The 10873-nt window shown below is 44.2% G+C and overlaps 3 non-coding genes and 1 pseudogene across 3 annotated transcripts; all 4 read right to left on the bottom strand.

Moving 5' to 3' along the window:
- Positions 1-362: 362 nt before the first annotated feature.
- On the bottom strand, positions 363-548 carry LOC130340941 (U2 spliceosomal RNA). Its single transcript, XR_008880968.1, has one exon. It is a non-coding gene; the product is annotated as a U2 spliceosomal RNA (small nuclear RNA).
- A 5171-nt stretch (positions 549-5719) lies between these two features.
- LOC130340947 (U2 spliceosomal RNA) lies at positions 5720-5852 on the bottom strand (annotated as a pseudogene).
- Positions 5853-7936: 2084 nt separating this feature from the next.
- Positions 7937-8127, bottom strand: LOC130340926 (U2 spliceosomal RNA). The gene has a single exon (XR_008880954.1). It is a non-coding gene; the product is annotated as a U2 spliceosomal RNA (small nuclear RNA).
- Positions 8128-10213: 2086 nt separating this feature from the next.
- LOC130340925 (U2 spliceosomal RNA) lies at positions 10214-10404 on the bottom strand. Its single transcript, XR_008880953.1, has one exon. It is a non-coding gene; the product is annotated as a U2 spliceosomal RNA (small nuclear RNA).
- Positions 10405-10873: the final 469 nt, after the last annotated feature.

Below are 10873 nucleotides of genomic sequence, written 5' to 3'. Positions count from 1 at the left end.
TGTGGCGCGATATTGGGGAAGGGATGAGATTTTATATTTCTTCATAAGCATTAATCTTATTTTGTCAATTAGGAACATTCAGCACCCACCCGCTATCAAGGCAGCTGCCTATCATGTCATGCCCTACCTGCACAGGTGTGCTGGCTACTCAAATGATCCAATTAAGGAGGCCATTTAGTCAGCAGCAGCAGAAGTCCTGTGCCTGGACGCTCCAACAGCGGCCAGACACAAGCAGAAGCAGCAGCAGCAGCACCACCTTTTGTTTTTTGGCTGCAGCAGCAAGGCCCACAGGGCTGGCTAGCTGGCTAGCCAGCAAGCAGGTAGCAATGAAAGTAGGAATCTTTCTTTTTAACCCTGTAAGGGGGTGGTGCACTGTACCCGAAGATACTGCCATATCGGGTCAATGCATAGGGCGACGGAAGCAAGCTTCGAAATCGGCCCCCGTTCTCAAAAATCCATTTAATATATGGTCCCCAGATAGGGGACGTATCAGATATTAAACTGATAAGAACAGATTTTTTTTTAACTTGGCTACCCCTGAGGGGTATCTTTTTATTTAGAATTCATAACATTTTACAAAGTGCATTACGATTTATAAATATAATTTTTTTTCAATAAAAACAAATTTTGATAATAAAATCACATATAACAATAAAAGTTCACATAAATACAATCATAATACACTTAAAATGGGCACTTGGTGGCTTTACAAAAGGGCGTTCCATTCATTAAAATACCATTTTCTAGCTAATAAAGGATAATATTTCTTGTCTAATAAAAAGTACTGGTACATATCACTAAAACAAAGAGCTAAAACATCATTCACAGATAAAATCTCATGTTTAAAAAGTAAAATGTTTCTGGCATTCCATAGAGCTGCTTTAACACAGTTTATGATCTTCCATGCCATTGTCTCTTGAGTCCGTATTGGGCATTCCAGACATCCATAAAAAACAGCTGCAGAGTTTAAGTCCTTTATTTCTGTTATCTTCTTCACCAGAGGGAGTATTTTAGTCCATATCCTTTTTGCATAAAAACAAGTCCAGAAAAGGTGGTACACGGTCTCGGGTTCCTGGCAGCCCTCCCTCGGGCATACTGCAGTGTTGGCCATCCTTCTTCGGTGCTGGAATGCCCGGCATGGAAGACACTCGTGTATGCAGCTCCAGGCCAGATCTTTCTGTGAATTAAAAAGATAAATCATATTTGCCATCTTCCATATTTTCCTGCATTTCTCTTCATTAAAATTATTCACAGGGGTAATAAAACCACTTTCTTTAATATATTTTAACATTTTTTTGCTATTAGTTACTTCATTAATACTTTTTCCGTTAAAGTTGTACAAGTTGAAAATTTTCTCTAAAATCTTGTATTGTTGGGGAAGATTAAAAGCATAAGGACAGCTTAAAACAGTTTTAAACCACCCATTCCTCCTCATAAAAAAACCTGTATTAAAACGGATAAAATATGACCAGTAACTATCCTTAAAAAGTGTGCTAACACACATGCTAAAAAACTTGGTAAAAAGGAACGCCCTGATGTCGGGGAAGTCCTTTCCACCCATACCTTTTGGCATCATGACGATCTCTCTTCTCAATTTTTCACTCTTGGAGCTCCATAAAAAGGTAAAACATGCTTTAATAATTTTATTTAAAATCATTTCGGGGGGTGGAAAGACCATGCCAAGATACAATAAAATGGGTAAAATCACCATCTTTGTAACTAAAACCTTCCCCTCCATCGTTAGCTTTCTCATGTTCCACATACAAATTTTTGTGTTTATTTTTTGAGCCACCAAGTCCCAGCTATTAAAACCATTGTTTGACTCACTGAAGGAGACCCCTAAAATCTGCACAGACTCAGACACAGGAATGGGTAAATCCCTTAAAAACAGTCCTCCTATATTTAAAACACTGCTTTTATTAAAATTTACCTTAAAACCGGAGGCACAACAAAAAAATTCAATTTGCTTTAGGGCTTTTTGAAGCGATGGGGTGTCCCTTCCGAGCACTGCCACATCGTCCATGTACCCCACTACTTTAGCCTCTAGTCCCCCTCCTCCCGGCAGGGGGACCCCTCTTATTTGCTTATCTCTCCTCAAGGTGCATAGTAGAGGCTCAAGCGCACATATGAAAAGTAGTGGGGACAAAGGACACCCCTGCTTCACTCCGGAATTTAAAATCACATCCTGTGTCTTAAAACCGTTAACTAAAATCTTGCTTGTGCAGTTTTTATAAAAGGCCTTAAGAGACAATAAAAAGCCTTCAGGTATACCCATTTTCTCTAAAACCTTAAAAAGATAAAAATGTGACACTCTGTCAAAAGCCTTCTCGAAGTCTAAGGATAAAATGGCTAGTTTTCCGTTTCTAGACTTTGTGTCACTAATCACATCTTTTAAAAGGTTAAGATTTTCCCATATGCTCCTCCCAGGCACCCCACAGACCTGATTTGAATGGATTATTTTCTCTATTACACTTTTTAATCTATTTGCGCACAGTTTTGCCATCACTTTGTAGTCACAGTTGAGGAGGGTGATTGGTCTCCAGTTCTTTAGATCTGACCGGTCTCCCTTTTTGAACAGCAGGGAGACATCACCCTTCCTCCATGAACCTGGGAGGGCTTTTGTTTTAAATACTTCTGTAAAAAGGGAAAAAAGGTCATCTTTTAAAACACCATAAAAAATGACATAAAACTCAATGGGTATACCGTCAGGACCAGGCACCTTACCGGATTTAAAACTCCTGATCGTCTCTAAAACCTCCTGTTCCGAGATCTCCCTCTGTAAAAGAGACTGGGACACAGGGTCTAAAACATTGGTAATCTCCTTCAATGAGTCATTCATAAAATCAATATCAATATTTTTTGTATTAAAAAGATCCGCATAAAATGAATGTACCCTTTTTAAAATACCCTGTACATCTTTTTCTCCTTGTATATTATCAATGAAAACCTTTTTATCCGTTACTTTCTTAAAAAAGTACCTGGAGCAGGTCTCGTTCTCTTCAAGGTGCTTTATTTTGGATCTGAAAATTATCTCTTTTCCCTTCTGCTCCAGGCACTGTTTTATTTCTTTTTTTAAGTCAGTAATTTCTCTATAAACCTCTATACCATTGTCTCTGAATTTGTACAGGGTTTGCAGACGGGTATTTAGAAGGGAGTAAAACTCACGCTTCTCTTTAGCTCTAGAGATCCCTACTCTAATAAAAAACTCTTTTATTTTTATTTTCATTTTCTCCCACCATATACTGATGGGAGTGTTAGGATCTCTTACCCGTCTGCAGTCCTTGTAGAAGTTGATAAAATCGGATAAAACCTGCGGATCTTCTAAAAGGGATACATTCATCTTCCAGGCATTCCTCCCAGTCTTTTTTCTAAAATCACTCTTCACCTTAAAAGATAAAAGTTTGTGATCAGAAAAAACATTGGTTAAAACATCACACTTAAAAGGCAGTACTTGATAAGAACAGAAGATAAAATCGATCCTGGAGCTGCAGTTTGCGTTGCTCCAGGTCACACCGTCTCTTTCTGGTAAAATACTATTGCATTTCTTAAAAACATCAGTAAGTCTAAAATCAATAATCATATTTTTTAACATAGAAGATGTTTTATCATAGTTTCTACTTACTGAATTGGTAAAACGGTGCTCCCCCCTTAAAATACAATTAAAATCACCTGCTAAAATAAGAGGTTCAGAATCATTGATAAAAAGGGGTAAAATCTCTAACATCCGTGCTCTATCATTTTTATTGGGTGAACCATAAAAATTTAAAAACTGCCATTTAATACCATCAATAAAAGCTTTAACCAATAAAATTCTGCCTGGTAAAATCTCATGAATAAAATCAATAAAAGCATTTCCTTTAAAAAGTATGGCGACCCCTGCTGATCTGGATTCGTTAGATCCAGACCAGACTGATGGACCGTGTACCCAATCTTTTTTATACTTTTCATAATTTAAACTATGCGGGATGCCGCACTCCTGCAGGAAAACCACAGAAGCAGCAAAAATAGACAAGTAGTTAAAAAGGGCAACCCGTTTCGCTCGTGAACTTATACTTCTTACATTCATAGACAATCCGGACAACTCAGCCATTGGAGATGTAAAAAAAAGGGAGGCTCAGATAACAAAACTAAAAACCAGATTGCGCACTGGAGCTCTCGTTACCCCCCACCTCTGACTCTACCGTACACATAGAGGAAGCCGGAGAGGAACCACCATCGCTCGAGCAGCCCCCCTCTTCCAAGACCACAGGTGTATAGACGGAGTACATTGGTAAGAACAGCTTCTGGGCTCCATTCTCTTTTTCGGCGTCCACCTCTTGCCCCTCCATAGGGGTCGGGTGCGTACTTAGGTCCGTTTCCGGGACCTCGGAGATGGTCACCCCTGAAACCTCCTCCTGGCTGGGAGGAGGAGGGGTATCCACCACTGGGACCTGTGGAGGAGCTTCACTTGGAGCCCCCGTCACGACAGGAACTTCCATCTGCTCCTCCTGGACCACCTCCGAGTCCGGACGCCCTTTGGAGCCCCTTCGTCTTTTCACCTTTGCTACTCCGTCCGGGTTTTCACACTCAGGGGGACCCCGAGCAGGAGGACCTTCCGGGGTGGAATCGGGCACCTCTCGCTCTTCCACCTTCTCTGAGGTATCTGCCCGATCCCCTCTCGCATTTCTCTTCCCCGGCCTCCTCTCATTTGGGGTCCCCCTTTCCACCTGTGCCTCTTTCTCCTGGGGTTCTTTTGGGGGGGCCGTGGTCTCCATCTCACAGCTTACCTCTTCTTGTGGGGGGTGCTCCTCCTCTCTGGCTTTTCCCCAGGCTGGTCTCCGGACGTCTCTCTTGGGTTGCCCTTGCTGTTCTGTGGTTTTTTTTGGTCTGTGGGGACAGAAAGCATACATGTGACCAAAGTGACGGCAAAAATTACATCTCAAACCCTTATCACATTTTTCTGTTTCATGTTGCATGCTTCCACATTTCTTACAGGAACTTTCACAATTTTCCTTTATGTGCCCATAACGTTGGCACCTTCTGCAGAAGTTTGGCATTCCCGCAAAAAAGAGGTCGCCACACACATTGTTTAATTTAAAACGAGCAGGCGGTAATAGTATCCCCCCTGGGAGGGTGGGGTCTTTGTTGCACGTGACTTGATATCGCCATTTTGAGGTCCAGACACCACAGTCGTTCATGATTTTTCCTCTGAACTCCACCTTTTTAAAGTAGGCTGCCAGGAACCCATCGATCTCTCTCTGATTTACAAAAGGGGAGTACATCTTCACGACAATCAACTTGGTTTCATCTAGGACGTGCTCGACAATTTGGATACCCTTAAGCCTCGGATCATCTTGCTTTGGAATTTTCATTACTGCATCTAAGAATACGCCTTCCCCTATGAAAGTGCAGTCGTAGATCCTCCGCTTAGGGTAATCCTGGATGGCCAAAATCTCTCGCTTACGAACATTAAGAATCTTGTCGAGCACGTCCTCTATCACGAACCTCATGCCACGTGCATCCGCCGCATCACCTGTGAGAATGACCCGCACAGTGTGTTTAATCCGGGCATAAGCCGGTACCGAACCAGGATCTAGATCTTCATCCATGGTTCATTCGTGTTTTGGTCTGGTTCTCTCCGCTCCAACCAACCAGCCAATTCGCTCAAACCTCTCTCCACCCAAAGGCTTTGAGAGGCGATCGCAACCCGTTACCCTGGGACTAAGCCCTCTCCCCAATAGCAACAAGTGGGTGAAGCCCAGGCAATAAACCTGGGCGATCCCACAAGGCCGAGGAGAGGGGTACCCGAGTACCTTCTGACCAGATCTCCTGTATTACTACACTTGATCTTAGCCAAAAGGCCGAGAAGCGATAACCGTGAAAGGGGCGGGCCCAACAAGGTCCCCTTCATGGGCACTATCACTGCTTGCTGTCAGGGAGGCTGCCAGACAATTTTCCATGCACACTCTGGGCTGGGGGGCAGTCAACCACCAGTACACACAGCAGAACCTAAACCCATACCATTATTGCTAAGCAGCAAGACAGGGGCCCATTGCACTCCCACGGGGCCTTTTTAAATGCAATCCATAACCCGGATTTGCCAGGAACCCTTCTTACTCCTCCTACTTGCATGTGACACTGGGCTTAGGATCTGCATAGGAAACACACACACAAGCACACACCTACCTTTGTTGCCTGCAGATGCCTCCTTGGCTGTCCCCAAACGGTATCAAACCAACACCCACGGGAAGCTGTAAGCATAGAGGACATGCCTGCACCCCATTGGACTTACCTGTGTGGGTTAAATCCGGGTTATTTGACAACCTATGGCGGTGATGGTTCTGCTCAGGCAGAGCAGTGCTGATGCTCCTCATAAAGCTGTCGCTGCTGTGAAGGTTCTAGGTGACATCACAAATCCCTATGGTTACATACACAACAAAGCTGGGTTGTTGTTGTTTACACTCTGCAAGGCCTGTGGAAGTGAGTGACATCATAGCACTGTAGTTCTGAGGGTTCTAGATGGATGCAACAATCTCCTGTTGCTTCTATGAAGGCCATAATAGACGACATCACCAAACAGCTCCATAGTCACATACACAGCAAAGGAGAGATGTTGTTTACACCTAGTGATGTCAGTGGTATTGAGTGACATCACAGCACAGTGCTAAGGCTCCTGGGCCTGGACACAGCAGCGGCTGCAATATCTCAACGGAGAATACGTTTATATATATGTGTGTGTGTGCGCGTATATATATATATATATATATATATATATATATATATATATATATATTCTCCGCCGAAATCACTTTTAAACCCATTTCCACCTTTTTTTCCCTTCTCTTCCTCTTACTTTTTTTTCACGTTTTTTTACGTTTTTCTCCTTTTCGCCTCTTTTCTGGGCGTATTATTCTTCTTTTTCTTCTTTTTTTTCGTCTAATGCATACCCCATCAGTGCAGCAATGCTTATTCAATACCGCCAGCAGATGGAGACACTGGGGGATAATTTTCTAAGGATTTATACTGATTTTTCCTGTCTGAATTTGTCGCACAGAAAGTTGCAGGCCAAATATGTGTGACATTTCTGCGACTTTAGCTTCTAGAGCATTTTTACAACATTATACATAGGTGCTGAATACATAAAAAGCGACTGTTCAGCGACAGACAAGTCGCATCGGCTGAAAGTAGGCCAGAATGTCAGTCCATGTTGGAGCAGGTTTAGATACAGTCTAAAGTATAGATCTCAAAGTCTGTGCACAGAATTTAGCAAGGGCCTCGCACCTTCTGATGCATCAGGTAGGTGCACAATAGCATAGCCTAACCCTCTGTACTTTGGTCTATATTGATGCGGGACATAGACAGCCAGCTGATGACCAATCCATTAGTGCAATGGATGGCTGGAAGCATTTGTCTTTGCCTTTGCAATACCACAGAAGCAATGCATGGTCAATGTACAGCAATGACACACCTGTGTGAACAGCCAGGAGACCCCCCCCCCCCCCCCCCCCCATGTTATGTTACATAGTTACATAGTTAGTACGGTCGAAAAAAGACATATGTCCATCAAGTTCAACCAGGGAATTAAGGGGTAGGGGTGTGGCGCGATATTGGGGAAGGGATGAGATTTTATATTTCTTCATAAGCATTAATCTTATTTTGTCAATTAGGAACATTCAGCACCCACCCGCTATCAAGGCAGCTGCCTATCATGTCATGCCCTACCTGCACAGGTGTGCTGGCTACTCAAATGATCCAATTAAGGAGGCCATTTAGTCAGCAGCAGCAGAAGTCCTGTGCCTGGACGCTCCAACAGCGGCCAGACACAAGCAGAAGCAGCAGCAGCAGCACCACCTTTTGTTTTTTGGCTGCAGCAGCAAGGCCCACAGGGCTGGCTAGCTGGCTAGCCAGCAAGCAGGTAGCAATGAAAGTAGGAATCTTTCTTTTTAACCCTGTAAGGGGGTGGTGCACTGTACCCGAAGATACTGCCATATCGGGTCAATGCATAGGGCGACGGAAGCAAGCTTCGAAATCGGCCCCCGTTCTCAAAAATCCATTTAATATATGGTCCCCAGATAGGGGACGTATCAGATATTAAACTGATAAGAACAGATACTACACTTGATCTTAGCCAAAAGGCCGAGAAGCGATAACCGTGAAAGGGGCGGGCCCAACAAGGTCCCCTTCATGGGCACTATCACTGCTTGCTGTCAGGGAGGCTGCCAGACAATTTTCCATGCACACTCTGGGCTGGGGGGCAGTCAACCACCAGTACACACAGCAGAACCTAAACCCATACCATTATTGCTAAGCAGCAAGACAGGGGCCCATTGCACTCCCACGGGGCCTTTTTAAATGCAATCCATAACCCGGATTTGCCAGGAACCCTTCTTACTCCTCCTACTTGCATGTGACACTGGGCTTAGGATCTGCATAGGAAACACACACACAAGCACACACCTACCTTTGTTGCCTGCAGATGCCTCCTTGGCTGTCCCCAAACGGTATCAAACCAACACCCACGGGAAGCTGTAAGCATAGAGGACATGCCTGCACCCCATTGGACTTACCTGTGTGGGTTAAATCCGGGTTATTTGACAACCTATGGCGGTGATGGTTCTGCTCAGGCAGAGCAGTGCTGATGCTCCTCATAAAGCTGTCGCTGCTGTGAAGGTTCTAGGTGACATCACAAATCCCTATGGTTACATACACAACAAAGCTGGGTTGTTGTTGTTTACACTCTGCAAGGCCTGTGGAAGTGAGTGACATCATAGCACTGTAGTTCTGAGGGTTCTAGATGGATGCAACAATCTCCTGTTGCTTCTATGAAGGCCATAATAGACGACATCACCAAACAGCTCCATAGTCACATACACAGCAAAGGAGAGATGTTGTTTACACCTAGTGATGTCAGTGGTATTGAGTGACATCACAGCACAGTGCTAAGGCTCCTGGGCCTGGACACAGCAGCGGCTGCAATATCTCAACGGAGAATACGTTTATATATATGTGTGTGTGTGCGCGTATATATATATATATATATATATATATATATATATATATATATATATATATATATTCTCCGCCGAAATCACTTTTAAACCCATTTCCACCTTTTTTTCCCTTCTCTTCCTCTTACTTTTTTTTCACGTTTTTTTACGTTTTTCTCCTTTTCGCCTCTTTTCTGGGCGTATTATTCTTCTTTTTCTTCTTTTTTTTCGTCTAATGCATACCCCATCAGTGCAGCAATGCTTATTCAATACCGCCAGCAGATGGAGACACTGGGGGATAATTTTCTAAGGATTTATACTGATTTTTCCTGTCTGAATTTGTCGCACAGAAAGTTGCAGGCCAAATATGTGTGACATTTCTGCGACTTTAGCTTCTAGAGCATTTTTACAACATTATACATAGGTGCTGAATACATAAAAAGCGACTGTTCAGCGACAGACAAGTCGCATCGGCTGAAAGTAGGCCAGAATGTCAGTCCATGTTGGAGCAGGTTTAGATACAGTCTAAAGTATAGATCTCAAAGTCTGTGCACAGAATTTAGCAAGGGCCTCGCACCTTCTGATGCATCAGGTAGGTGCACAATAGCATAGCCTAACCCTCTGTACTTTGGTCTATATTGATGCGGGACATAGACAGCCAGCTGATGACCAATCCATTAGTGCAATGGATGGCTGGAAGCATTTGTCTTTGCCTTTGCAATACCACAGAAGCAATGCATGGTCAATGTACAGCAATGACACACCTGTGTGAACAGCCAGGAGACCCCCCCCCCCCCCCATGTTATGTTACATAGTTACATAGTTAGTACGGTCGAAAAAAGACATATGTCCATCAAGTTCAACCAGGGAATTAAGGGGTAGGGGTGTGGCGCGATATTGGGGAAGGGATGAGATTTTATATTTCTTCATAAGCATTAATCTTATTTTGTCAATTAGGAACATTCAGCACCCACCCGCTATCAAGGCAGCTGCCTATCATGTCATGCCCTACCTGCACAGGTGTGCTGGCTACTCAAATGATCCAATTAAGGAGGCCATTTAGTCAGCAGCAGCAGAAGTCCTGTGCCTGGACGCTCCAACAGCGGCCAGACACAAGCAGAAGCAGCAGCAGCAGCACCACCTTTTGTTTTTTGGCTGCAGCAGCAAGGCCCACAGGGCTGGCTAGCTGGCTAGCCAGCAAGCAGGTAGCAATGAAAGTAGGAATCTTTCTTTTTAACCCTGTAAGGGGGTGGTGCACTGTACCCGAAGATACTGCCATATCGGGTCAATGCATAGGGCGACGGAAGCAAGCTTCGAAATCGGCCCCCGTTCTCAAAAATCCATTTAATATATGGTCCCCAGATAGGGGACGTATCAGATATTAAACTGATAAGAACAGATACTACACTTGATCTTAGCCAAAAGGCCGAGAAGCGATAACCGTGAAAGGGGCGGGCCCAACAAGGTCCCCTTCATGGGCACTATCACTGCTTGCTGTCAGGGAGGCTGCCAGACAATTTTCCATGCACACTCTGGGCTGGGGGGCAGTCAACCACCAGTACACACAGCAGAACCTAAACCCATACCATTATTGCTAAGCAGCAAGACAGGGGCCCATTGCACTCCCACGGGGCCTTTTTAAATGCAATCCATAACCCGGATTTGCCAGGAACCCTTCTTACTCCTCCTACTTGCATGTGACACTGGGCTTAGGATCTGCATAGGAAACACACACACAAGCACACACCTACCTTTGTTGCCTGCAGATGCCTCCTTGGCTGTCCCCAAACGGTATCAAACCAACACCCACGGGAAGCTGTAAGCATAGAGGACATGCCTGCACCCCATTGGACTTACCTGTGTGGGTTAAATCCGGGTTATTTGACAACCTATGGCGGTGATGGTTC

The sequence above is a fragment of the Hyla sarda genome, unplaced genomic scaffold (genome assembly GCF_029499605.1).
Source record: "Hyla sarda isolate aHylSar1 unplaced genomic scaffold, aHylSar1.hap1 scaffold_605, whole genome shotgun sequence".
Lineage (NCBI taxonomy): Eukaryota > Metazoa > Chordata > Amphibia > Anura > Hylidae > Hyla > Hyla sarda.
Note: the sequence above shows the minus strand (reverse complement) of the source record. Positions and strands in the feature narration are given on the sequence as shown.